Source organism: Nicotiana sylvestris, chromosome 7 (genome assembly GCF_000393655.2).
Source record: "Nicotiana sylvestris chromosome 7, ASM39365v2, whole genome shotgun sequence".
Lineage (NCBI taxonomy): Eukaryota > Viridiplantae > Streptophyta > Magnoliopsida > Solanales > Solanaceae > Nicotiana > Nicotiana sylvestris.
Genome location: NC_091063.1, coordinates 82,414,164 through 82,438,290, shown reverse-complemented (window position 1 = coordinate 82,438,290; position 24,127 = coordinate 82,414,164). Strand labels below are relative to the sequence as shown.

Genomic DNA, 24,127 nt, shown 5'->3' with positions numbered 1-24,127 from the left:
TCTTCTCTAAGAACTTTGCGGTAAGCCATTGCTTTTGCAAATCCTTCCATAAATTTTGAAGCAACCAGTCAGGCTTCTAGTTCAATTTTCTAGCTTTGGAGAAACTATGCGACAATTGCTTGCGAGCTTTGTGATGAAAATTTGCAGCCACTTCCGCGCTATAGCGGTGTTCCCATACACACTTGCTCTGTATTTCAAAAGTTAAATATTATATAGAAATATCATAAATATAAATAATTATACTGCTTAAAAGAACATTGATACATTAAATTGATTGAAAATTTGCTCATTCAGCGAGAATGAGAATTCACTCCAAGTTGCATAAGGGCCATTATAAAGCTTTCTAGTGGCTTTGGTGATTATCCTCATAGTAATATTACTCAGGATGAACCTTCAATTTAACAAAAAAATACATTAATAGCTTAGTACAAATTGTACAAAACAATAAACATAAAAATAATAAATAACTCTTACCCATCGCCCTCAGGGACTATCACTACAATAAAAAGGCTTTTAGTGACAAAAGATAATCCCTTTAGTGGCAATAAAAATAGCCGCAAAATCTTTTACCGGTAATTAATCATTTGCCGTTGAATCCACTATCGCTAAAAGCTTTAGCGACAATAAATAAGAGTGCTGGTAAAACACCAAATTATTGCCGCTAAAAGTCTGACAACTAGTGACAATTATATGCCGACAATTAAAATAACCACTAAAAGTGGTTAAGGGATATTTTAGTTCATATATTTAGGGGCAATCACAATTGCCGGTAAAGACGAACTTAACTGTCGGTAATGGTAACATCTTTTAGTGGCAACTAAATCTGCATTTTTTTGCATTTAATAAATTTTGTTTATGGTTAACAAATATTCAATTTATTGGAGGTAAAAATTTGACCTTTCTAACAGCATTTGTTATAGCCTGAAATGATAAAATAAATACTCTGTTTTTATTCATTCTAACAGAATGATAATATTCACTCTACAAAATAATATTTCATTACATATACAAACAAAAATGACAAATTCATAGCTTTTACAGTGTCAACACCAAAAAAGAAGTACACAGCTTGAATGAGCAACTTAATCCAATCTCTCTTCACCTGCTTTGTGACCCTACTTGCTTTCCTGACCACTTTTCGCAATCCAATCTCTCTTCACCAGCAGAAAAAAGTGTACCTTAATATACAGAAGAAAGCGTAAACTTTATTAAATTTAGTTCATTATGTCTTGAGAACAAATTCACAAATTTGATAGACTCTAATTCAGTTCATGTGACGACCCGGCCGGTCGTCTTAAGAATTTACGTCCCGATCCCCTATTAACTGCTTTCCTCAAGTTTATTTCTGCTGATATAATTTGTCGGGATGTTCGGTTTTAAGTTTCGGAGAGTTTTGGGACACTTAGTCCCTAAATGAGAGCTTAAGTATTGGAAAGTTGTCCGTAGTCCGAACAATGTAAAGACGGCCTCAGAATGGAAATCTGATGATTCCATAAGCTCCGTTAGGTGATTTTGGGGTTAAGAGCGTGTTCGTATTGTGTTTTTGAGGTCCGTAGCTAATTTAGGCTTGAAATACCAAAGTTTAATTTTTGAAGTTTCCGGTCCGATAGTGAGATTTTGATCCGAGGGTCAGAATAGAATTCCGGAAGTTACAGTAGTTCCGTCATATCATTTGGGATGTGTGTGTAAAATTTCAGGTCATTCAGACTTGGTTTGGTTAGGTTTTTGATCGAAAGCGTATTTTGAGGAAAATTGGAGTTCTTAGGCTTAAATCCTTGATTAATTCGAGCTTCTGATGTTGTTTTAGGTGTTTTAAGGATTGGTACAAGTTTGAATAAGGTATTAGGTGATATTGATGCTTTGGGTTGAGGTCCCGGAGGCCTCGGGGTGATTTCGGATGGTTGAAGGAAGAATTTTGAAGTTGAAGAGTTACAGATTTTTGCTGCTTCTGGTATTTTTGCATCTGCGGTTTGGGGACCGCAGATGCGGCTTAAGAGACCGCAAAAGTGGAATTTGGGTGTCCCTTCAATGTCCGTAGATGCGGAAGTTCCACCGCAGATGCGGTTTTGCATCTGCGAAAGTAGTATCGCAGATGCGGCTCCTGTGCCATTTAATGAAAGTCGCAGATGCGACCAATGTTCTGCAGAAGCGGGACCGCAGATGTGGAAATCACTAGGCTGAAATATGAAATTCAAGGGTTTAGTTTCAAAAGTCAGAAAAATCAAATTGGAGCTCGGGAGAGGGCAAGTTTGAGAGGGATTTGAAGAGAAGATCATTGGGTAACGATTCTTTACCCTTTTCTAGTTATATTCCATCAATCTATAGTTAATTTCATCATCTAAATTCGTATTGGGGATTAAAAATTGGGAAAAATTGGAAGAAACTTCTTAGGCTAAATTATTGAGTTTTGAATGGGTTGTTGATATCCGATTTGAGAGATTTTTATATGGTTAGACTAGTGAGAGTACAAGGTTTCTGAAAATGTTAATTTCACCCGATTCCAAGACATTAGCCTGAGGGGCATTTTGGTCATTTTACCTAATTTAGCATCTTAGCTTTGAATTAAATCGTACAATCAGTTGCTTGAGATGCTATTTATGATATGTAATTGAATTGAATATATTTGGGCCATTTGGAGTTGAATACTCGTGGCAAACGTGTGGTTTCAAGTTGATTTTGGAGCCGGTTCGAGGTAAGTAGCTTGCCTAACCTTGTGTGGGGGACCTTCCACTTAGGATATGATATATTTGGTAATTGAAATGCCTTGTACGTGAGGTGACGAGTGCGTACTTGAGCTAATTGTTGAAAATTTGGTTTTACTTTAAGTATTTCAATTGAGTTCCTTTTTTCCCTGCTTTATTCTACTTGCGAATTTAGCCTGTTATAATTTAGAAAAGCATGTTTTGTTGATTTAATTGCCTATATGCTTAAACTGCCTTAATTGCATTACGTAAAGCATGTTAAGTTAGAATTAACTGTTACTTGGTACGAAATTTTGCATTTAATTGTGTATTCTTGTGTTGCTTCTATGTGTTTTTAATTTGGGATGATGGGTTGGCATCCTGGGAGATCCCCTATACGTATTTATGATTTGGACTGAGGTGTGAGATACCAAGAGATCCCTAGCATTTATTTAGGATACTAAGAGATCCTCGGGATACCAAGAGATCCCTAGCATTATTGAGGATACCAAGAGATCCTCGGGATACCAAGAGATCCCTAGCATATATTGAGGATACCAAGGGATCCCTAGCATTTATTGAGGATACCAAGAGATCCTCGGGATACCAAGAGATCCGTAGCATTTATTGAGGATACCTAGAGATCCTCGGGATACCAAGAGATCCCTAGCATACATTGAGGATACCGAGAGATCCTCGGGATACCAAGATATCCGTCGCATACATTGAGCGTACTAAGAGATCCTCAGGATACTGAGAGATCCCCGATTATCATCCTTGTTATGAGTGGTACTTCCTTGTATTTGCCATTATTTCTGTTTCCGTTATTGTACTCCTTATTATCCTGTGTAGATTCTTACTGTAGATTTTCAACTGTACTGCTTATCTTATACTGTCATGTCTCATATTCTCTATATTTATTTAATCTCAGTAGGGCCCTGACCTTCCTCGTCACTACCCAACCGAGGTTAGGCTTGACACTTACTGAGTACCGCTGTGGTGTACTCATGCCTCTTCTGCGCATATTTTTCTTGTGCAGATCCAGGTACCGCTGATCAGGCCTAGTATCATTGAGGGAGGCGACTGCGTAGAGACTCCGAGGTACATCTGTCGTGTTCGCAGACCAAGGAGTCCCTTTCTATTCCTGCTTTTAGTATTTAGCCCTTCTATATTTTCTGTTCTTATTAGACAAATTCCGTAGTTAGATCTATATAGTATTTCCTTTTTCTTAGCTTGTGATTTATGGGTTTTCGGGTCTTGGATTTATGTTTTATGTTAAGAGTTAAACATGGTGTATGCCGAGCGGCACATTTACACATTGTTATTTCCTTATTTTTATTTTTAAATTGTTTTACTTCTGCAAGTTTGGTTATCTTTCGCAAAGTTAGGCTTACCTAGTCGTAGAGACTAGGTGCCATCACGATGGTTCACGGAGGGAGAACCAGGGTCGTGACAAGTTGGTATTAGAGCTCTAGGTTCATAGGAGTCATGGATCACAAGCCGGTTTATTAGAGTCTCGCTGATCGGTACGGTACTTATCTACGAGAGGCTATGTAACTGTTAGGAAAATTCCCCTTCATTTGATTTCCTTGTTGTGTGATAATTTTTGACATCACAATTCTAAACTTCTGTCTTCTATTCTCTCACAAATGGTGAGGACACGTGCTACCCGAGACGATCAGGCACTCACACCCCCTACTGCAGTCGTTAGAGGCTGGGCCAGGGTAGAGGCCGAGGACGCGCACGTGGTGCAGCCAGAGCACATATGCGAGCTGCTGCCAAGGTACCACCAGCGGATCCAGCCGGAGTCCAGACACCTGACACGCCTACTGCTACTACCACTCCAGCTCTCCAGGAGACTCTGGCACAGTTCATCAGTATGTACACCACCTTAGCTCAGGCAGGGCTGCTTCCCCTTGCTGCAGCCACATCTCAGGCCAGGGGAGGAGCACAGACTCCCGCCGCCCGCACTCCTGAGTAGCAAACACATGTTGAGAAGGTCCTAGAGATCATTCCAGCACTGCCTGCAGTACCAGTTCAGCCCGAGGACGGGGCAGCTGCTTCAAAGGATGAGCAGCGGAGACTTGAGAGGTTTAAGAAGTATGATCCTTCGGTATTCAGTGGACTAGCATCAGATGATGCCTTGGGATTTCTGGAGGAGTGCCACCGTATCCTTCGCACTATGGGTATATCAGGATCGAGTGGGGTTTCCTTCACAGCTTTCCAGCTTTGGGGAGCCGCCTATGAGTGGTGGCGCACCTATGAGTTAGACAGTCCAGACGAGGCTGCTTCACTGACTTGGGTTCAGTTCTCAGAGCTGTTCCTGAAGGAGTTTGTTCCTCAGAGCCTCAGGGACGTGTGGCGTGTAGAGTTTGAGCATTTGTGCCAGGGCACTATGACTGTTTCAGAGTATGCTATCCGTTACACCAGATTGGCTAGGCATGTACCAGCCTTGGTTTCCACTGTTCGCGAGAGGGTTCACCGGTTTATTGAGGGGCTCATTCCTAGCATCAGGTCTAGCATGGCTCGTGAGTTGAATATGGACATCTCTTATTAGCAGGTGGTGAGCATTCTAGGAGGATTGAGGGTATGCATGCTAGGGAGAGAGAGAGGAGAGGGAGGCCAAGAGGTCTCGAGAGTCGGGCCATTATTCTGGTGCTCGTACCCCAGCTTTCGATTGTCATGGTAGGGGTTATATGAGCCGCCCCATTCATTTAGCTCTTCCAGCAGCCAGCAGTGCTCCAACTCCTCCTAGGCCTCAGGAGCCGTATTATGCACCTCCGGTTTCTAGCGCGCCTCCTACGCGGGGTGTTTTCAGAGGTCAGTCCAGTAGACCTGGCCCTAGCCTGTCACAACCACCATGTCCTCCTAGAGCTTGTTTTGAGTGTGGTGACACACGCCACGTGATGAGGGATTGCCCTAGACTTGGGAGGAGTGCACCTCCACAGACTTCCCAGCCACAACGTGCCCTGCAGAGTTCTCAGGCTATGGTTATAGCTCCAGTTGCTACCCTACCTGCTCAACCAGCTAGAGGTGGAGGTCGGGGAGGTAGAGGTCACCTTAGAGGGGGAGGCCAGGCTCAATACTATGCCCGTACCGAGGCTGTTGCCTCCGACTCTGTCATCACAGGTATTATATTGGTTTGTCACAGAGATGCATCGGTTCTATTCGATCCAGGTTCTACTTATTCTTATGTCTCTTCTTATTTTGCTCCACATTTGGGGGTATCTCGGGATTCTTTGAGTTCCCCTATTTATGTTTCTACTCCTGTGGGATATTCTCTCATTGTGGACCGCATTTATCGGTCGTGTTTGGTTGCTCTTAGTGGTTTTGAGACCAGAGCCAATTTATTGATACTCAGCATGGTTGATTTTGATATTATCTTGGGCATGGACTGGTTGTCGCCCCATTATGCTATTCTTGATTGTCACGCCAAAACCGTGACGCTGGCTATGCCAGGTGTACAGGGTGTTGAGTGGAGGGGTACCTTAGATTACACTCCCAATAGAGTCATATCTTTTATAAAAGCTTAGCATATGGTTGAGAAAGGGTGTGACGCATATTTAGCTTATGTGAGAGATGTCAGTATTGATGCCCCTTCAGTTGATTCAGTTCCAGTAGTACGGGACTTTCTCGATGTGTTTCTAGCTGAGCTTCTAGGCATGCCGCCTGATAGAGATATTGATTTTGGCATTGATCTGTTGCGGGACACTCAGCCCATTTCTATTCCTCCGTATCGTATGGCTCCTCCTGAGTTAAAGGATCAGTTACAGGAATTGCTTGATAAGGGTTTTATTAGGCCTAGTGTATCACCTTGGGGTGCTCCTGTCTTGTTTGTGAAGAAAAAGGATGGTCCTATGCGGATGTGTATTGATTATCGCCAGTTGAACAAGGTTACCGTGAAGAACCGTTATCCTTTGCCTCGTATTGATGATCTGTTCGACCAGCTTCATAGCGCACAGGTGTTTTCTAAGATTGATTTGCGCTCAGGTTACCATTAGTTGAAGATTCGGGAGCCAGATATCCCGAAGACTGCTTTCAGGACTCGGTATGGTCATTACGAGTTCCTTGTTATGTCATTTGGGCTGACCAATGCCCCAACAACCTTTATGCATTTGATGCACAGTGTGTTTCGGCCGTATCATGACTCGTTCGTCATTTTCTTTATTAATGATATTCTAGTGTATTCCCGGAGTCGGGAAGATCATGAGCAGCACCTGAGGACTGTGCTTTAGACTCTGAGAGAGAAGAAGTTATATGCTAAATTCTCTACATGTGAGTTTTGGTTGGATTCAGTGGCATTCTTAGGCCATGTGGTATCGAGCGAAGGCATTCAGATGGATCCGAAAAAGATAGAGGTCGTGCAGAGATGGCCCAGACCATCCTCAGTTACGGAGATCCACAGTTTCCTTGGTTTGGCGGGTTACTACCGTCGTTTTGTGGAGGGGTTTTCATTGATTGCAGCCCCTATGACCAGGTTGACCCAGAAGGGTTCTCCGTTTCAGTGGACTGAAGAGTGTGAGGCGAGCTTTCAGAAGCTCAAGACAGCTTTGACCACAGCCCCAATTTTTACACTGCCTACAAGTTTGGGGTCTTATACAGTCTATTGTGATGCCTCGAGGGTTGACCTCGGAGCAGTGTTGATGCAGGACGGTAGGGAGATTGCCAATGCGTCCAGACAGTTGAAGATACATGAGAAGAACTACCTTGTCCACGACCTTGAGTTAGCTGCCATTGTTCACACTTTGAATATTTGGCGCCCTTATCTATTCGGGGTTCCCTGTGAGATTTATACTGACCATCGGAGCTTGCAGCATTTGTTCAAGCAAAAGGACCTAAATTTCTGTCAGAGAAGGTGGTTAGAGTTGCTAAAGGATTATGACATTACTATTCTGTATCACCCAGGCAAGGTTAATATAGTGGTCGATGCTTTGAGTCGCCGGGAAGAGAGTTTAGGGAGTTTGGCTTATTTACCAGCATCAGAGAGGCCTATGACGATGGATATTCAGGCCTTAGCCAGCCAGTTTGTGAGATTGGATCTTTTGGAGCCCAGTTAGGTTCTAGCTTGCGTGGTTTCTCGGTCTTCTTTATTTGATCGTATCAGGGAGCGGCAGTATGATGACCCTCATTTGCTTGTCCTCAAGGACCAGGTTCAGCACGGTGATGCTAGGGATGTGACCATTGGTGATTATGGGGTATTGAAGATGCAGGGTCGGATTTGTGTACCCAATGTTGAGGGGATTTGGGAGTTGATTCTGGAGGAGGCACATAACTCGCGGTATTCCATTAATCCGGGTGCCGCGAAGATGTATCAGGATTTGAGGCAGCACTATTGGTGGAGGCGGATGAAGAAAGATATAGTTGGATTTGTAGCTCGGTGTCTCAAGGTGAAGTATGAGCACCAGAGACCAGGTGGGTTGCTTCAGCAGATAGAGATTCCGGAGTGGAAGTGGGAGCGGATCACCATGGACTTTGTAGTTGGGCTCCCACAGACTTTGAAGAAGTTTGAGGCTATTTGGGTGATTGTGGATCGGCTGACCAAGTCCGCTCACTTCATTCCTATGTGTATTACTTATTCTTCAGAGCGATTGGCGGATATTTATATCCGGAAGATTATTCGTCTGCATGGTATTCCAGTTTCCATCATTTCAGATAGAGGTACCCAGTTCACATCACGATTCTGGAGGGCTGCTCAGCATGAGTTAGGTACTCGGGTAGAGTTGAGTACAACATTTCACCCTCAGAGGGACGGACAGTCCAAGCGCACTATTCAAATTCTTGAGGATATGCTCCGTGCATGTGTGATTGAGTTTGGAGGATCTTGGGATCAATTCTTACCATTGGTGGAGTTTGCTTACAACAACAGCTATCAGTCCAGCATTCAGATGGCACCATATGAAGCTTTATATGGTAGGCGGTGCGGATCCCCGGTGGGTTGGTTTGAACCGGGTGAGGCCAGACTATTGGGAACAGACTTGGTTTAGGATGCTTTGGAGAAGGTTAAGATGATTCAGGATAGACTCCATACAGCCCAGTCCAGACAGAAGAGTTATGCGGACCGGAAGGTTCGAGATGTTTCCTATATGGTTGGAGAGCGGGTTCTGCTTCTGGTCTCGCCTATGAAGGGCATTATGAGGTTCAGGAAGAAAGGGAAGCTGAGTCCGAGGTTTATTGGCCCTTTTGAGATATTGAGGCATGTTGGGGAGGTTGCTTATGAGCTGGCCTTACCTCCCAACTTGGCAGGAGTTCATCCGGTATTTCATGTTTTGATGCTCCAGAGGTATCATGGCGACCCGTCGCACGTGTTGGATTTCAGTTCAGTCCAGTTGGACAAGGATCTATCTTATGTTGAGGAGTCGGTGGCAATACTGGACAGGCAGATTAGAAAGTTGAGGTCAAAGAACATTGCTTCGGTAAAGGTTCAGTGGCGGGGCCAGCCGGTCGAGGAGGCGACTTGGGAGACCGACTAGGATATGCGCAGCCGTTACCCTCATCTTTTCATTACTTCAGGTATGTATGTATGCTCGTTCGAGGACGAATGAATGTTTAAGTGTATGAGGATGTGACGACCCGGTCGGTCATCTTAAGAATTTACGCCCTGATCCCCTATTAACTGCTTTCCTCAAGTTTATTTCTGCTGATGTGATTTGCCGGGATGTTCGGTTTTGACTTTCAGATAGTTTTGGGACACTTAGTCCCTAAATAAGAGCTTAAGTGTTGGAAAGTTATCCGTAGTTCGAACAGTGTGAAGACGACCTCAGAATGGAAATCTGATGGTTCTGTTAGCTCCATTAGGTGATTTTGGGGTTAGGAGCGTGTTCGGATTGTGTTTTGGAGGTCCGTAGCTAATTTAGGCTTGAAATGCCGAAGTTTAATTTTTGAAGTTTCCGGTCCGATAGTGAGATTTTGATCCGAGGGTCGGAATGGAATTCCGAAAGTTGCAGTAGTTCCGTCATGTCATTTGGGATGTGTATGTAAAATTTCAGGTCATCCGGACGTGGTTTGGTTAGGTTTTTAATCGAAAGCATATTTTGAGGAAAATTGGAGTTCTTAGGCTTAAATCCTTGATTAATTCGAGTTTCTGATGTTGTTTTAGGTGTTTTAAGGATTAGTACAAGTTTGAATAAGGTATTAGGTGATATTGGTGGTTTTGGTTGAGGTCCTGGAGGCCTCGAGGTGATTTCGGATGGTTGACGAAAGAAATTTGAAGTTGAAGAGTTGTAGATTTTTGCTGCTTCTTGTATTTTCGCATCTGCGGTTTGGGGACCGCAGATGTGGTACCGCAGATGGGGCTTAGGAGACCGCAGAAGAGGAATTTGGGTGTCCCTTCAGTGTCCACAGATGTGGAAGTTTCACCGCATATGCGGTTTCGCATCTGCGAAAGTAGTATCGCAGATGCGGTTCCTGTGCCATTTAATGAAAGTCGCAGATGCGGCCAATGTTCCACAGAAGCGGGACCGCAGATGCGGTCCCTTGACCGCGCAGATGTGGTCCCTTGACCGCGCAGATGCAGTCCCTTGACCGCAGATGCGGAAATCACTGGGCTGAAATATGAAATTCAAGGGTTTAGTTTCAAAAGTTAGAAAAATCAAATTGGAGCTCGGGAGAGGGCGAGTTTGAGAGGGATTTGAAGAGGATATCATTGGGTAACAATTGTTTACCCTTTTCTAGTTATATTCCATAAATCTATAGTTAATTTCATCATCTAAATTCGTAATGGGGATTAAAAATTGGGAAAATTGGAAGAAACTTCTTAGGCTGAATTATTGAGTTTTGAATGGGTTGTTGACATTCGATTGGAGAGATTTTTATATGGTTATACTCGTGAGAGTACGATGTTTCTGAAAATGTTAATTTCACCCGATTCCAAGTTGTTGGCCTGAGGGGAATTTCGACCATTTAACCTATTTTCGCGTCTTAGCTTTGAATTAAATCGTAGAATCAGTTGCTTGAGATGTTATTTATGATATGTAATTGAATTGAATAGATTTGGGCCATTTGGAGTCGGATACTCATGGCAAACGTGTGGTTTCGAGTTGATTTTGGAGCCGGTTCGAGGTAAGTGGCTTGCCTACCCTTGTATGGGGGACCTTCCCCTTAGGATATGATATATTTAGTAATTGAAATGCCTTGTACGTGAGGTGACAAGTGCGTACTTGAGCTAATTGTTGAAAATCCGGTTTAACTTTAAGTATTTAAATTGAGTTCCTTTTTTTCCTGCTTTATTCTACTTGTGAATTTTGCCTGTTATAGTTTAGAAAAACATGTTTAGTTGATTTAATTGCCTATCTGCTTAAACTGCCTTATTTGCATTACGTGAAGCATGTTAGGTTAGAATTAATTGTTACTTGGTACGAAATTTTACATTTAATTGTGTATTCTTGTGTTGCTTCTATGTGTTTTTAATTCGGGACGATGGGACGGCATCCCGGGAGATCCCCTGTACGTATTTATGATCTGGACTGACCCAGAAGGGTGCTCCATTTTAGTGGACGGAAGAGTGTAAGGCGAGCTTTCAGAAGCTCAAGACAGCTTTGACCACAACCCCAATTTTGACACTGCTATAGGTTCGGGGTCTTATACAGTCTATTGTGATGCCTCGAGGGTTGGCCTCGAAGTAGTGTTGATGCAGGACGGTAGGGTGATTGCCAACGCGTCCAGACAGTTGAAGATACATGAGAAGAAATACCTTGTCCACGACCTTGAGTTAGCTGCGATTGTTCACGCTCTAAAGATTTAGTGACATTATCTATGTGGGGTTTCCTATGAGATTTATACTGACCATTAGAGCTTGGAGCATTTGTTCAAGCAAAAGGACCTAAATTTGCACTAGAGGAGTGGTTAAAGTTTCTAAAGGATTATGACATTGCTATTCTGTATCACCCAGGCAAGGCCAATGTAGTGGCCGATGCTTTGAGTCGCCGCGTAGAGAGTTTAGGGAGTTTGACTTACTTACCAGCATTAGAGAGGCCTATGGCGATGGATATTCAGGTTTTAGCCAGCCAGTTTGTCAGATTGGATCTTTCGGAGCCCAGTCAGGTTCTAGCTTGTGTGGTTTCTCGGTCTTCTTTATTTGATCGTATTAGGGAGCGGCAGTATGATGACCCTCATTTGCTTGTCCTCAAGGACCAGGTTCAGCACGGTGATGCTAGGGATGTGACCATTGGTGATGATGGGGTATTGAGGATGCAGGGTCGGATTTGTGTACCCAATGTTGAGGGGCTTCGGGAGTTGATTCTGGAGAAGGCACATAGCTCGCGGTATTCCATTCATCCGGGTGCCGCGAAGATGTATCAGGATTTGATGCAGCACTATTGGTGATGGTGGATGAAGAAAGATATAGTTGGATTTGTAGCTCGGTGTCTCAAGGTGAAGTATGAGCAATAGAGACCGGGTGGGTTGCTTCAGCAGATATAGATTCCAGAGTGGAAGTGGGAGCGGATCACCATGGACTTTGTAATTGGGCTCCCACGGACTTTGAAGAAGTTTGATGCTATTAGGGTAATTGTGGATCGGCTGACCAAGTCCGCTCGTTTCATTCCTGTGTGTACTGCTTATTCTACGAAGCAGTTGGTGGAGATTTATATCCGGGAGATTATTCATCTGCATGGTATTCTAGTTTCTATCATTTCAGATAGAGGTACCCAGTTCAGATCATGGTTCTGGAGGGCCGCTCAGCATGAGTTAGGTACTCAGGTAGAGTTGAGTACAACATTTCACCCTTAGACGGACGGACAGTCCGAGCACACTATTCAGATTCTTGAGGATATGCTCTATGCGTGTGTGATTGAGTTTGGAGGGTCTTGGGATCAATTCTTGCCATTGGCGAAGTTTGCTTACAACAACAACTATCTGTCCAGCATTTAGATGGCACCGTATGAGGCTTTATATGGTAGACAGTGCAGATCCCCGGTGGGTTGGTTTGAGCTAGGTGAGGCTAGACTATTGGGTACAGACTTGGTTCAGGATGCTTTGGAGAAGGTTAAGATGATTCAGGATAGACTCCGTACAGCCCTGTCCAGACAGAAGAGTTACGCGGACCGGAAGGTTCGCGATGTTTCCTATATGGTTGGAGAGCAGGTTCTGCTTCGGGTCTCGCCTATAAAGAGCATTATGAGGTACGGGAAGAAAGGGAAGCTGAGTCCGAGGTTTATTGGCCCTTTTGAGATATTGAGGCGTGTTGGGGAGGTTGCTTATGAGCTGGCCTTACCTCCCAGCTTGGCAGGAGTTCATCCGGTATTTCGTGTTTCGATGTTCAAGAGGTATCATGGCGACTCGTCGCGCATGTTGTATTTCAATTCAGTCCAGTTGGACAAGAATCTATCTTATGTTGAGGAGCCGGTGGTAATACTGGACAGACAGATTAGAAAGCTAAGGTCAAAGAACATTGCTTCGGTAAAGGTTCAGTGGCAGGGCCAACCGGTCGAGGAGGCAACCTGGGAGACCGAGCAGGATATGCGCAGCCGTTATCCTCATCTTTTTACTACTTCAGCTATGTCTCTATGCTCGTTCGAGGACGAACAATTGTTTAAGTGTAGGAGGATGTGACGACCCGGCCGGTCATCTTAAGAATTTATGCCCTGATCCCCTATTAACTGCTTTCCTCAAGTTTATTTCTGTTGATGTGATATGTTGGGATGTTCGATTTTGAGTTTCGAAGAGTTTTGGGACACTTAGTCCCTAAATGAGAGCTTAAGTGTTTGAAAGTTATCCATAGTCCGAACAATATGAAGACGGCCTTAGAATGGAAATATGATGGTTCCGTTAGCCCCGTTAGGTGATTTTGGGGTTAGTAGGATGTTCGGATTGTGTTTTGGAGGTCCGTAGCTAATTTAGGCTTGAAATGCCGAAGTTTAATTTTTGAAGTTTCCGGTCCGATAGTGAGATTTTGATCCGAGGGTCGGAATGGAATTCCGAAAGTAGCAGTAGTTCTGTCATGTCATTTGGGATGCGTGTGTAAAATTTCAGGTCATTCGGATGTGGTTTGGTTAGGTTTTTGATCGAAAGCATATTTTGAGGAAAATTGGAGTTCTTAGGCTTAAATTCTTGATTAATTCGAGTTTCTGATGTTGTTTTAGGTGTTTTAAGGATTGGTACAAGTTTGAATAAGGTATTAGGTGATATTGGTGCTTTTGGTTGAGGTCCCGGAGGCCTCGGGGTGATTTCGGATGGTTGATGGAAGAATTTTAAAGTTGAAGAGTTGCAGATTTTTGCTGCTTCTGGTATTTTCGCATCTGCAGTTTGGGGACCGCAGATATGGTACCGCAAATACGGCTTAGGAGACCACAAAAGCAGAATTTGGGTGTCCCTTCAGTGTCTGCAGACGCGGAAGTTCCACCGCACATGCGGTTTCGCATCTGCGAAAGTAGTATCATAGATGCCTTTCCTGTGCCATTTAATGAAAGTTGCAGATTCAACCAATGTTCCGCAGATGCGGTCCCTTGATCGTAGATGCGGAAATCACTGCGCTGAAATATGAAATTTAAGGGTTTAGTTTCAAAAGTTAGAAAAATCAAATTGGAGCTCGGGAGAGGGTGAGTTTGAGAGGGATTTGAAGAGGAGATCATTGGGTAACGATTATTTACCCCTTTCTAGTTATATTCCATCAATCTATAGTTAATTTCATCATCTAAATTCGTATTGGGGATTAAAAATTCGGAAAAATTGGAAGAAACTTCTTAGGCCGAATTATTGAGTTTTGAATGGGTTGTTGACATCTGATTTGAGAGATTTTTATATGGTTAGACTCGTGAGAGTACGAGGTTTCTAAACATGTTAATTTCACCCGATTCTGAGATGTTGGCCTGAGGGGCATTTTGGTCATTTTACCTAATTTCACATCTTAGCTTTGAATTAAATCGTAGAATCATTGCTTGAGATGTTATTTACGATATGTAATTAAATTGAATAGATTTGGGCCATTTGGAGTCGGATACTCGTGGCAAACGTGTGGTTTCGGGTTGATTTTGGAGCCGGTTCGAGTTAAGTGGCTTGCCTAACCTTGTGTGGGGGACCTTCCCCTTAGGATATGATATATTTGGTATTTGAAATGCCTAGTACGTGAGGTGACAAGTGTGTACTTGAGCTAATTGTTGAAAATCCGTTTTTACTTTAAGTATTTCAATTGAGTTCCTTTTTTTCCTGCTTTATTCTACTTGCGAATTTAGCCTATTATAATTTAGAAAAGCATGTTTAGTTGATTTAATTGCCTATCTGCTTAAACTACCTTAATTGCATTACGTGAAGCATGTTATGTTAGAATTAACTGTTACTTGGTACGAAATTTTGCATTTAATTGTGTATTCTTGTGTTTCTTCTATGTGTTTTTAATTTGGGACGATGGGACGGCATCCCGGGAGATCCCCTGTACATATTTATGATCTGGACTGAGGTGCGGGATACCAAGAGATCCCTAGCATTTATTGAGGATACCAAGAGATCCCTAGCATTTATTGAGGATACCAAGAGATCCCTAGCATTTATTGAGGATACCAAGAGATCCTCGGGATACCAAGAGATCCTTAGTATTATTGAGGATACCAAGAGATCCTCGGGATACCAAGAGATCTCTAGCATATATTGAGGATACCAAGAGATCCCTAGCATTTATTGAGGATACCAAGAGATCCTCGGGATACCAAGAGATCCGTAGCATTTATTGAGGATACCAAGAGATCTTCGGGATACCAAGAGATCCTTAGCATACATTGAGGATACCGAGAGATCCTCGGGATACCAAGAGATCCCTGGCATATATTGAGGGTACTAAGAGATCCTCGGGATACTGAGAGATCCCCGGTTATCATCCTTGTTATGAGTGGTACTTCCTGGTGTTTGCCATTATTTCTGTTTCCGTTATTGTACTCCTTATTATCCTGTATAGATTCTTACTGTAGATTTTCAATTGTACTGCTTATCTTATACTGTCATGTCTCATATTCTCTATATTTATTTAATCTCAGTAGGGCCCTGACCTTCCTCGTCACTACCCAATCGAGGTTAGGCTTGGCACTTACTGAGTATCGCTGTGGTGTACTCATGCCTCTTCTGCGTATGTTTTTCATGTGCAGATCCAGGTACCGCTGATCAAGCCTACTATCATTGAGGGAGGTGACTGCGTAGAGACTCCGAGGTACATCTGCTGCGTCCGCAGACCAAGGAGCCCATTTCTATTCCTACTTTTCGTATTTAGCCCTTATGTACTTTCTGTTCTTATTAGACAAATTCGTAGTTAGAGCTATGTAGTATTTCCTTTTTCTTAGCTTGTGATTCATGGATTTCCGGGTCTTGGATTTATGTTTGGTGTTGAGAGTTAAGCATGGTGTTTGCCGAGCGGTACATTTACACATTGTTATTGCCTTATTTCTGTTTTTAAATTATTTTACTTCCGCAAGTATGGTTATCTTCTACAAAGTTAGACTTACCTAGTCATAAAGACTAGGTGTCGTCATGTTGGTTCACGGAGGGCTAACCAAGGTCGTGACAGTTCATCAGCTTTATCATCTCTTACCTCCAGTTCAAAATATAATTCAGGCAGTGTTCCAATGCTCCAAGAACTTGTCTGACTAGCCCATCAAAGTGTATCAATGTTGGATTTATATTTGTGCCTACCCCAATAAGACTACTTCAGCATATTCATGGCAATAATTTTTTATAATCTAGAAAAAACGTCACTACACAATTTAAGTTAGTAAAATATTAATTTGACTCCTAGAATGTTCCAAACAACTAAAGTAAACATACTAAACATTTTAGAGGCACTTAAAAGCACTCATTGAAATATCAAAGAAGAGGCAGTAGCTAGTGATTTATATCCTCACGAACATATAACGATGTGAAAATTAAATCTACTTAACTCCACTGAGTCAAGCTTTTGATTTTTCTTTTAGGCATTGAAAACTACATGGAAGTTTTAGCAATAGAAGACTACAATAGATGTTAAGATTAAATCTGAAAAGTCACCTTATGAGTTTAAAGCCTAAATATTATATACTATAAACAAACTCTGACAAAAAAGAATCAGAAACAGGGCAGGTAACTACACTACCAATTTTTTGAAAAAAATTACACATAAACCCCATTTTTCATCACAGTAAAAATATCCAATTTCGAGATTTATATTCCTAAGTGGCACATTACAACAAAATATACTAATCAGTAGGCTTTGTTCCAACTCAGAAAATTTTAATATATGTAGCATTTAAATCTACTTGGCATGTTAATTTTTTATAAGCATATACTTCCTTTTTCTTTTTAGTAATTTTGATATGTTTATCGACAAAACAAACACAATGAAGTATATTTTAGAGTTTACAAATACTAGAATTCCAATAGCTTAGCATGAAAGGTGCAACTCTCACCAAACATATGATGTATAACTCCAGTTATTCATTCCAAATGACTTAGAATTTGTACAAAAGCTTAGTAATCGATTCAGAAAAGACTAGTACCTGAATACTTGGTTTGGACTGTTCAGCTTCGAAAAATGCAAACACCATAAAATAATCATCTCACGCTAAGAATGTAGACGCGCAGAACTATTTTCTTTTACCTCTTTTTTCAAAATAAAAGAAAAACGTGTAACTCTGGAAATGAAATAGCTAGAACAACAACAACAACAACAACAACAACAACAACAACAACAATGATCCAGTGAGATCCCACTGTTGGGGTCCGGGAAGGGTAGTGTGTACGCAGACCTTACCCCTACCCCGAGGGATAGAGAGACTGTTTTCGAAAGACTCTCAGCTCAAGAAGACGAAAAGATGCAATATATTAGTACAATCAATAAAACCCATAGAAAAAAATAATGGTATCACAAGAACCAGGAAATAGCTAGAAGTTGAAATAAAATGAATGTCAAAATATGAAATCTAATGTAAACCAAAATTGTTATACCTTCCATCAATAACTTACACCAACAATTTGAAGATAATAAAGTTGGAAAAATATCTTATATCTCAACAGAACTGATACGTATAGTGGATGCATCAGTTAACTTACTTCAATAGTATGGACATATGATGCTTAATAATTTGGCTTGATAGATGATGAATATTAATATTGTGCACAGAAGATACCAATTAAATTGTTTAATAAGAAAAAAAAGTACTATGCCACGAAAACAAGAATCTAAGGTAAACTTGGGAAATTCACTTATAATTCTTCTCTATATGAGACAACTTGGGAATACAACCAAGAATATTTCAACTCAAAATAAGGTAAACATTCAATTAACATGAATAAGTAAGTGAAGCAAATTTAGTCTGTAAATAATTCACATCTAACAAATAATATAATGAACTGTTTAAATAACTTAAAAACATATTGGATAGGCAATGTTCTCTCATACATAAACCAATTCATGTTACTGCAACTGATTGAACATCTTTTATCAGATGTATAACATTATTATATCAAGAATAATACAAGAACAAGTTCTCAATACAAAGACATAATAAAGAACTAGAAATGTAATTCAAAAAAATCAGCTACTATATTTTCTATAATCTCAATTATTAACAGAAAGGGAAAACTTACTTTATTAGAGTGTGGGACAAGACAATACAATGTAAAGACATAAGAAACAACCCCATATTGTAAATTCTCCTACACTTATTATAAAAAAATATTAGTAATTAAATTATACTCACTACATGCAGTTTAAATGCATATCAATTTGATTTTATATAAAACATGTCTGCCTTCAATAGAACTTGAGAAACATAGTAGTATTGCAATTCTAATTACCAATTGAATTCTCCATTTTTTTCACAAGACCCAATTCACCAGAATGCACCTTAAATATTACTTTCTTTTTCTCAATTCCGTATAAAAATTATGGATCAAACTTAGGTTAAGTCTACATTGAACCTTTCCAATATAGGTTCTAGAGAAAAAAAACTGATATTTAATGATGCCTACCATCAAAGGAAAAAGAAATAGATAAGGTCGAAAGTACAGAGAAACGAACAAAAGAGCCGTGACCAGTAGAGAAACCCTAGTTCTTCAGGATCGATCAAATTTGTATTTAATCTAATCGGCATAAGGATCTAAAGAAGGCACACCTTCTTCTGCTCTCACTACGAATGCAAAATTAATATTTATACACTTTTGCTTTGCATTTCACGAGCAGAGGGTCATCAAAATCAAAAGGAAAAAAAATTGAGAGATTACCTGGTGATAGTGGCCGGTGATGGTGAGAGAGATGAGTTAGGCGCTAACAACGATGATAGAGAGAGAGAGGTTTGCTCAATTTTACGGCTTGCTGTAGCAGAGAAGATCTATTTGCAACTTGGAGGGAGGGAATATTTTACAGCAAAAAGTTGGATGGAGAATAAAACCAATGGAAATAGACTTAATTTTTTAACCTTTACTGGCCATTACTTTGAATGGATGGTAAAAGAACACAATTTCGTGGCAAATATACAAATGCCGCTAATATTTGTACTGAGAGAATTAAATTACCAGCAAGTAGCTAATTGCCACTAAATAATTATCGGTAAAAACCTTTTTTGTGGTAGTGGATGATCCTGCCATATTGATCATAATACACCTCCTCGTCATCATCAACATCACCGTCCGAAGCATGTATATCAGAGACATGTGTGGAAGGTGTAGGGGGGTCAGAGCTACTATCTCGCAGGCGAAGGCATAAAATAGATGGAGTCGCTGATGAGATGGTTGCGATCCCTGTGACTGCGACATAGCTTGATGGACCGCAAGTGGCTATGATACTGATGGTTGTGATACTAATGGTTGTGACCCGAGTGGCTGTGACCCGAGTGGCTATGATACGGATGGATGTGATCCATGTGGATGTGACATGGATGGATGTGATCCATGCAATGCAGATGGTTGCGATCCACGTGGTCGTGAGGCAGCTGGACTGTATGCCGGACGTATAGTCCTATGGCCCTGTGATAAAAGACCTGGTGTCTGCATGAAGGTGTAGGTCTAGTGATGTTGTGGCAGCTCAAAATAGCCCTGGGGTGGAGGATAAGACATAAGCATAGGCATCTCTGAAGATGGTGGAAAAGATGGAGTATTATCTTTTACCCTCCTCTTTCCCTCCCTAGCCTTTTCTCGACCCCGAGAACCAGTAGGGTCATTGTTACCTCGACCCTTGCATGTCATCTGCATAATATAATACATATTTAGATTGAAACATATAAGAAACTATATATAAAACGAGAGTTATTAAAGAAACCAACTTTTTAAAGCTCATCCACATATTGTTCCTCGTCCGAGAATTCTTCTTCCTCACTAGTTTGAACTTCATTAGTTGATTCTTCTTCCTCATTTTTTATAATTGTTACTTCATTTATATCAACTTCCTCCAATATATGTTCAGGATGTTCCAAATTATTTTCTAAAAGTTCGTCCACTATTTGATGAACACTGGAGATATCATTTTGATATGCAACATCTAACACATTCTCGACTTCCACCTACCTACAGGCTTAGTTTTTATTACAACCCATCAATCGAACTTATTTCGCCATAATAGATAAGGAGCATAATACACTTGCCTAACATTATGTGTAATTATGAAAGGATCATAGCGATCATACTCCCTCGTATGATTAACCTCAATTATGTTGTATTGATTGTGTACTCTTGTACCTCTTGTTGGATTTGGGTCAAATCACTTGCATCTAAAGAGTATCAATTTCTTAAATGGCCAACCTGTATATTGTAGTTCTATTATTTCTTTGAGCACACCATAATAATCAATATCTCCAACTTGGTTGTCATCACCACCTTGAACCCACACCCCGTTATTGTTGCTATTTTTATTTTTAGAGTAATACTATGTATGAAACTTATAACCATTCACAACGTACTTAGACGTTGTTGTGACCTGAAACTCAGATCCCAAGATATATCTTTCAAAAATTAATTTACACCATTATTTGGATCAGTTACCTACATATTGTTAAAAAAATTCATAAGTTAGCATAACTTCCAAACATTGTTTACCTACATAGTGTTAGAATATTATAAGGATAAACTTACAAATTGTTTGAACCACGTATCAAATCTCGTATATACAGCATCATGGCCAAATTGACCCACGAAGTGACTGTGACACATCAAATATTTTTAGTAGTTGCATTGAGATATAATCACAGTAAATTTTATATTTTTATAACTACTAAATCAATAATTACTTGAGAAAAGGTACAACTTCGGGACAATTTAGCAACATATAAAGTGTAGCTGACTTGTACTCCATATCACTCAAACTTCTCTTTCTAACATCCTTAGAACATTGGCCTGGTTGATTGAATATGGACATAGGCAGATATAATGGATCATTCACACATTACTCTCAAAATAATAAGAACAAAAATGACAGTTTCCTTTGCAAGATAAGCTTCGCATATGTCACGACCCTAAATACCTGGTCGTGATGGAACCTATCACATTACTAGACAAGCCAACCCAAACATTAATCATAGCCCTTTTTCTTTTATAAAATCATTTTCTAACGCGAGTTTAAATCTCAATTTTTTTCATGAGAAATGTTTAAAACAACTAAAATGTGCGAAAATCAATAAAACAGTAAACCAACACAGCCCAAACATCTGGTGTCACGAGTCTAGAGCCTCTAAATATACAAATCTGACTGTCTGATACAACACAAGTCTAAAATGCGAAAAACAAGGATAGAGGAAGAAAGCAAGGTTGCGGACGCCATGCAGCTACCTTGCAAATCTTCGGCAAACTCTGATAATGTTGAGGACCCTCACTCCGCCACTTGGGCACCTGGATTTACACACACGGTGCAGGGAGTAACGTGAGTACGCCAACTCAGTAAGTAACTAAAGTAAATAAGGTCTGAAAGTAGTGACGAGCAGTTAAAACCATATAAAGGAGTAAACAACAGAATAGCATATCAAACTCCACAGTTTAAAACCAGTTTCATCATAAAATCTTCAGTTTCAATTGGAATTACTTGAAATCATCTACTTAACAATTTTCAACAGAGGCTTATTTTAAAAGGAGAGTGAAATCAGTAAAAATATCATAAGTGGGCCCCTCAGGCAAGATATCACTCATAATATGGCCTCTCGGGCAGCCTCTCCGTCACTCGTGGCTCAACTCTCATCACTCAGTACTCACTCTCAGCACTCAGGCTCATTATTATCTCATAATAGTAATAATCATAGTAACCGTTGTGGCGTGCACCCTGATCCATAGTTTATAGTCGACCACGCTCACTGGGGGTGTACAGACTCCGGAGGGGCTCCTACAGCCCAAACATCATATCGCTGCGGTGCACAGCCCAATCCAATATATATATTGTTGCGGCGTGCAACCCGATCCATAATATATATATATATATATATATATATATATATATATATATATAGTCCTCGACCTCTCTCAGTCATTAACCTCACAGCCACTCTGGCATAATAGTAGAATTTAGGGAAACTCAGTCCAAACAGTCCTCACATTTAAGAAGTAGAGTGATAAAACCAGTTTTAAACAAAACATGACTGAGGATATGCTTTTAAACAGATAGAGTAAGGAAAACAATATAAATGCCCCTAAGGATCTCAACAGGTCGGCACAAGGCCCCAAACATGGCATACAACCCATAATACAATGTAAATGTCTAAAGTACAGAATATTATAAGATTTTAAACCAAATACGCGGCTTAATAGTCGCTACGGGACAGACCAAGTCACAATCCCTACCGGTGCACGCCCACACACTCGTCACCTAGCATGTGTGTCACCGCATTTATCAAAACAATTCGAATACAAGTTTTGTACCCTTAGTTCCAGATTTACAATGGTTACTTACCTCAAACCGGATCAAAATACTACTCAGCAACGCTTTTGCCTCTCGCCTCGGCCTCAACACGTGCCAAATCTACCAAAAATCAGAATCATAACATTAGAATAGGCTAAAGGGACGAAGCCCATGCGAAATAAATCAAATTATACCAAAAATCCCAAAATTGGCCAAACCTGACCCCCATGCCCTCGTCTCGAAACTCGATAAAAATCACAACAACGGAATCCTTATCCTCCTACGAGTTCATACATACCAAGAGCACTAAAATCGGAGTCCAAATGACCCCTCAAATTCCCATTTTAAGGTCTCTTAATCTCAAACCCTAATCCCCAATTTTCTTCCTTAATCTCCACTAATACCATGATTAAATAATGGAAAATAATTATAAACCCAAATAACGAAGCTTAGGGAACTTATCCAACTGATTCCCTTCGATTTTCCATTGAAATCACTGCCCTAGCTCGCTTCCCGTCTTAAAAAATGGAGAACTTAGCGAAATTTCGCGAAGGAAACAGGCCCAGATACTGCTTCTACGGTAACACATTTGCAGTCAATCAGCCGCTTCTGCGTCTTTCACTTAAAAGTCCAAAAATCGCACCTGCGACCAAGTAGCCGCACCTGCGCCATCGCAGGTGCGCTCAGCCCACCACATCTGTGGCTCCTGCCCTTCACCACTTTGACCGCTTCTGCGGTCCTTTCCTCGCATCTGCGGTCCTTTCCTCGCATCTGCGGCATCGCACCTGCGGTCCCCAATCCGCAGGTGCGGAAACAACAGAAGCAGAAAATTCTGCAGCTTCACCAAACATTCCTACTCTCCGTCAACCATCCGAAAATACCCCGAGGCCCCCGGGACATCAACCAAAAGCACAAACATATCCCATAACCTTGTTCTAACTTATACCAATATTCAAAACACCTCAAACAATATCGAATCAACTAAAACACATCGGATTCAAGCCTAAATTTCCAAAATCTTCTAAATTACGCTTTTGATAAAAAACATAACCAAAACACATACGAATGACCTGAAATTTTGCATACACATCGCAAATGACACAACGGAACTACTGTAACTCTCAGAATTCTATTCCAACCCTATATCAAAATCTCACTTATCAACCGGAAAAGGCCAAAAATCCATTTTTGCCAATTCAAGCCTAAATCTACTTCGGACCTCCAAAACACATTCTGGTCACGCTCCTAAGTCCCAAATTACCTCCTGAAGCTATCTGAACCATCAGAACTCACATCCGAGCCCTCTAACTCATAAGTCAACATCCAGTAGACTTTTCCAACTTAAGCTTTCTCAAAAGAGACTAACTGTCTCAAACCTTACCAAAACCTCTCCGAACCCAAGCCAACCAACCCAATCATATGAACTACAACTAAAAAAAGCAATGAGAAACAGAAATGGGGGAAACAGAGCGGTAACTCATGAGACGACTGGTCGGGTCGTCACATCCTCCCCAACTTAAACAAACGTTCGTCCTCGAATGAGTCAAGAAATATACCTGAAGCCTCAAATAGGTGAGGATATCTGCTCCGTATCTCCCGCTCGGTCTCCCAGGTAGCCTTTTACACGGGCCGACCTCTCCAATGCACTTTCACTGAAGCTATATCCTTTGATCTCAAC

At 41.1% G+C, this 24,127-nt stretch overlaps 1 long non-coding RNA gene across 1 annotated transcript; it reads right to left on the bottom strand.

Annotated features, from left to right (window-relative positions):
• Positions 1 to 964: 964 nt before the first annotated feature.
• On the bottom strand, positions 965 to 18,967 carry LOC104220974 (uncharacterized). The gene is made up of 3 exons (XR_709617.2): positions 18,858 to 18,967; positions 16,192 to 16,288; positions 965 to 1,178 (listed from the first exon to the last, which is right to left on the bottom strand). It is a non-coding gene; the product is annotated as an uncharacterized lncRNA (long non-coding RNA).
• Positions 18,968 to 24,127: the final 5,160 nt, after the last annotated feature.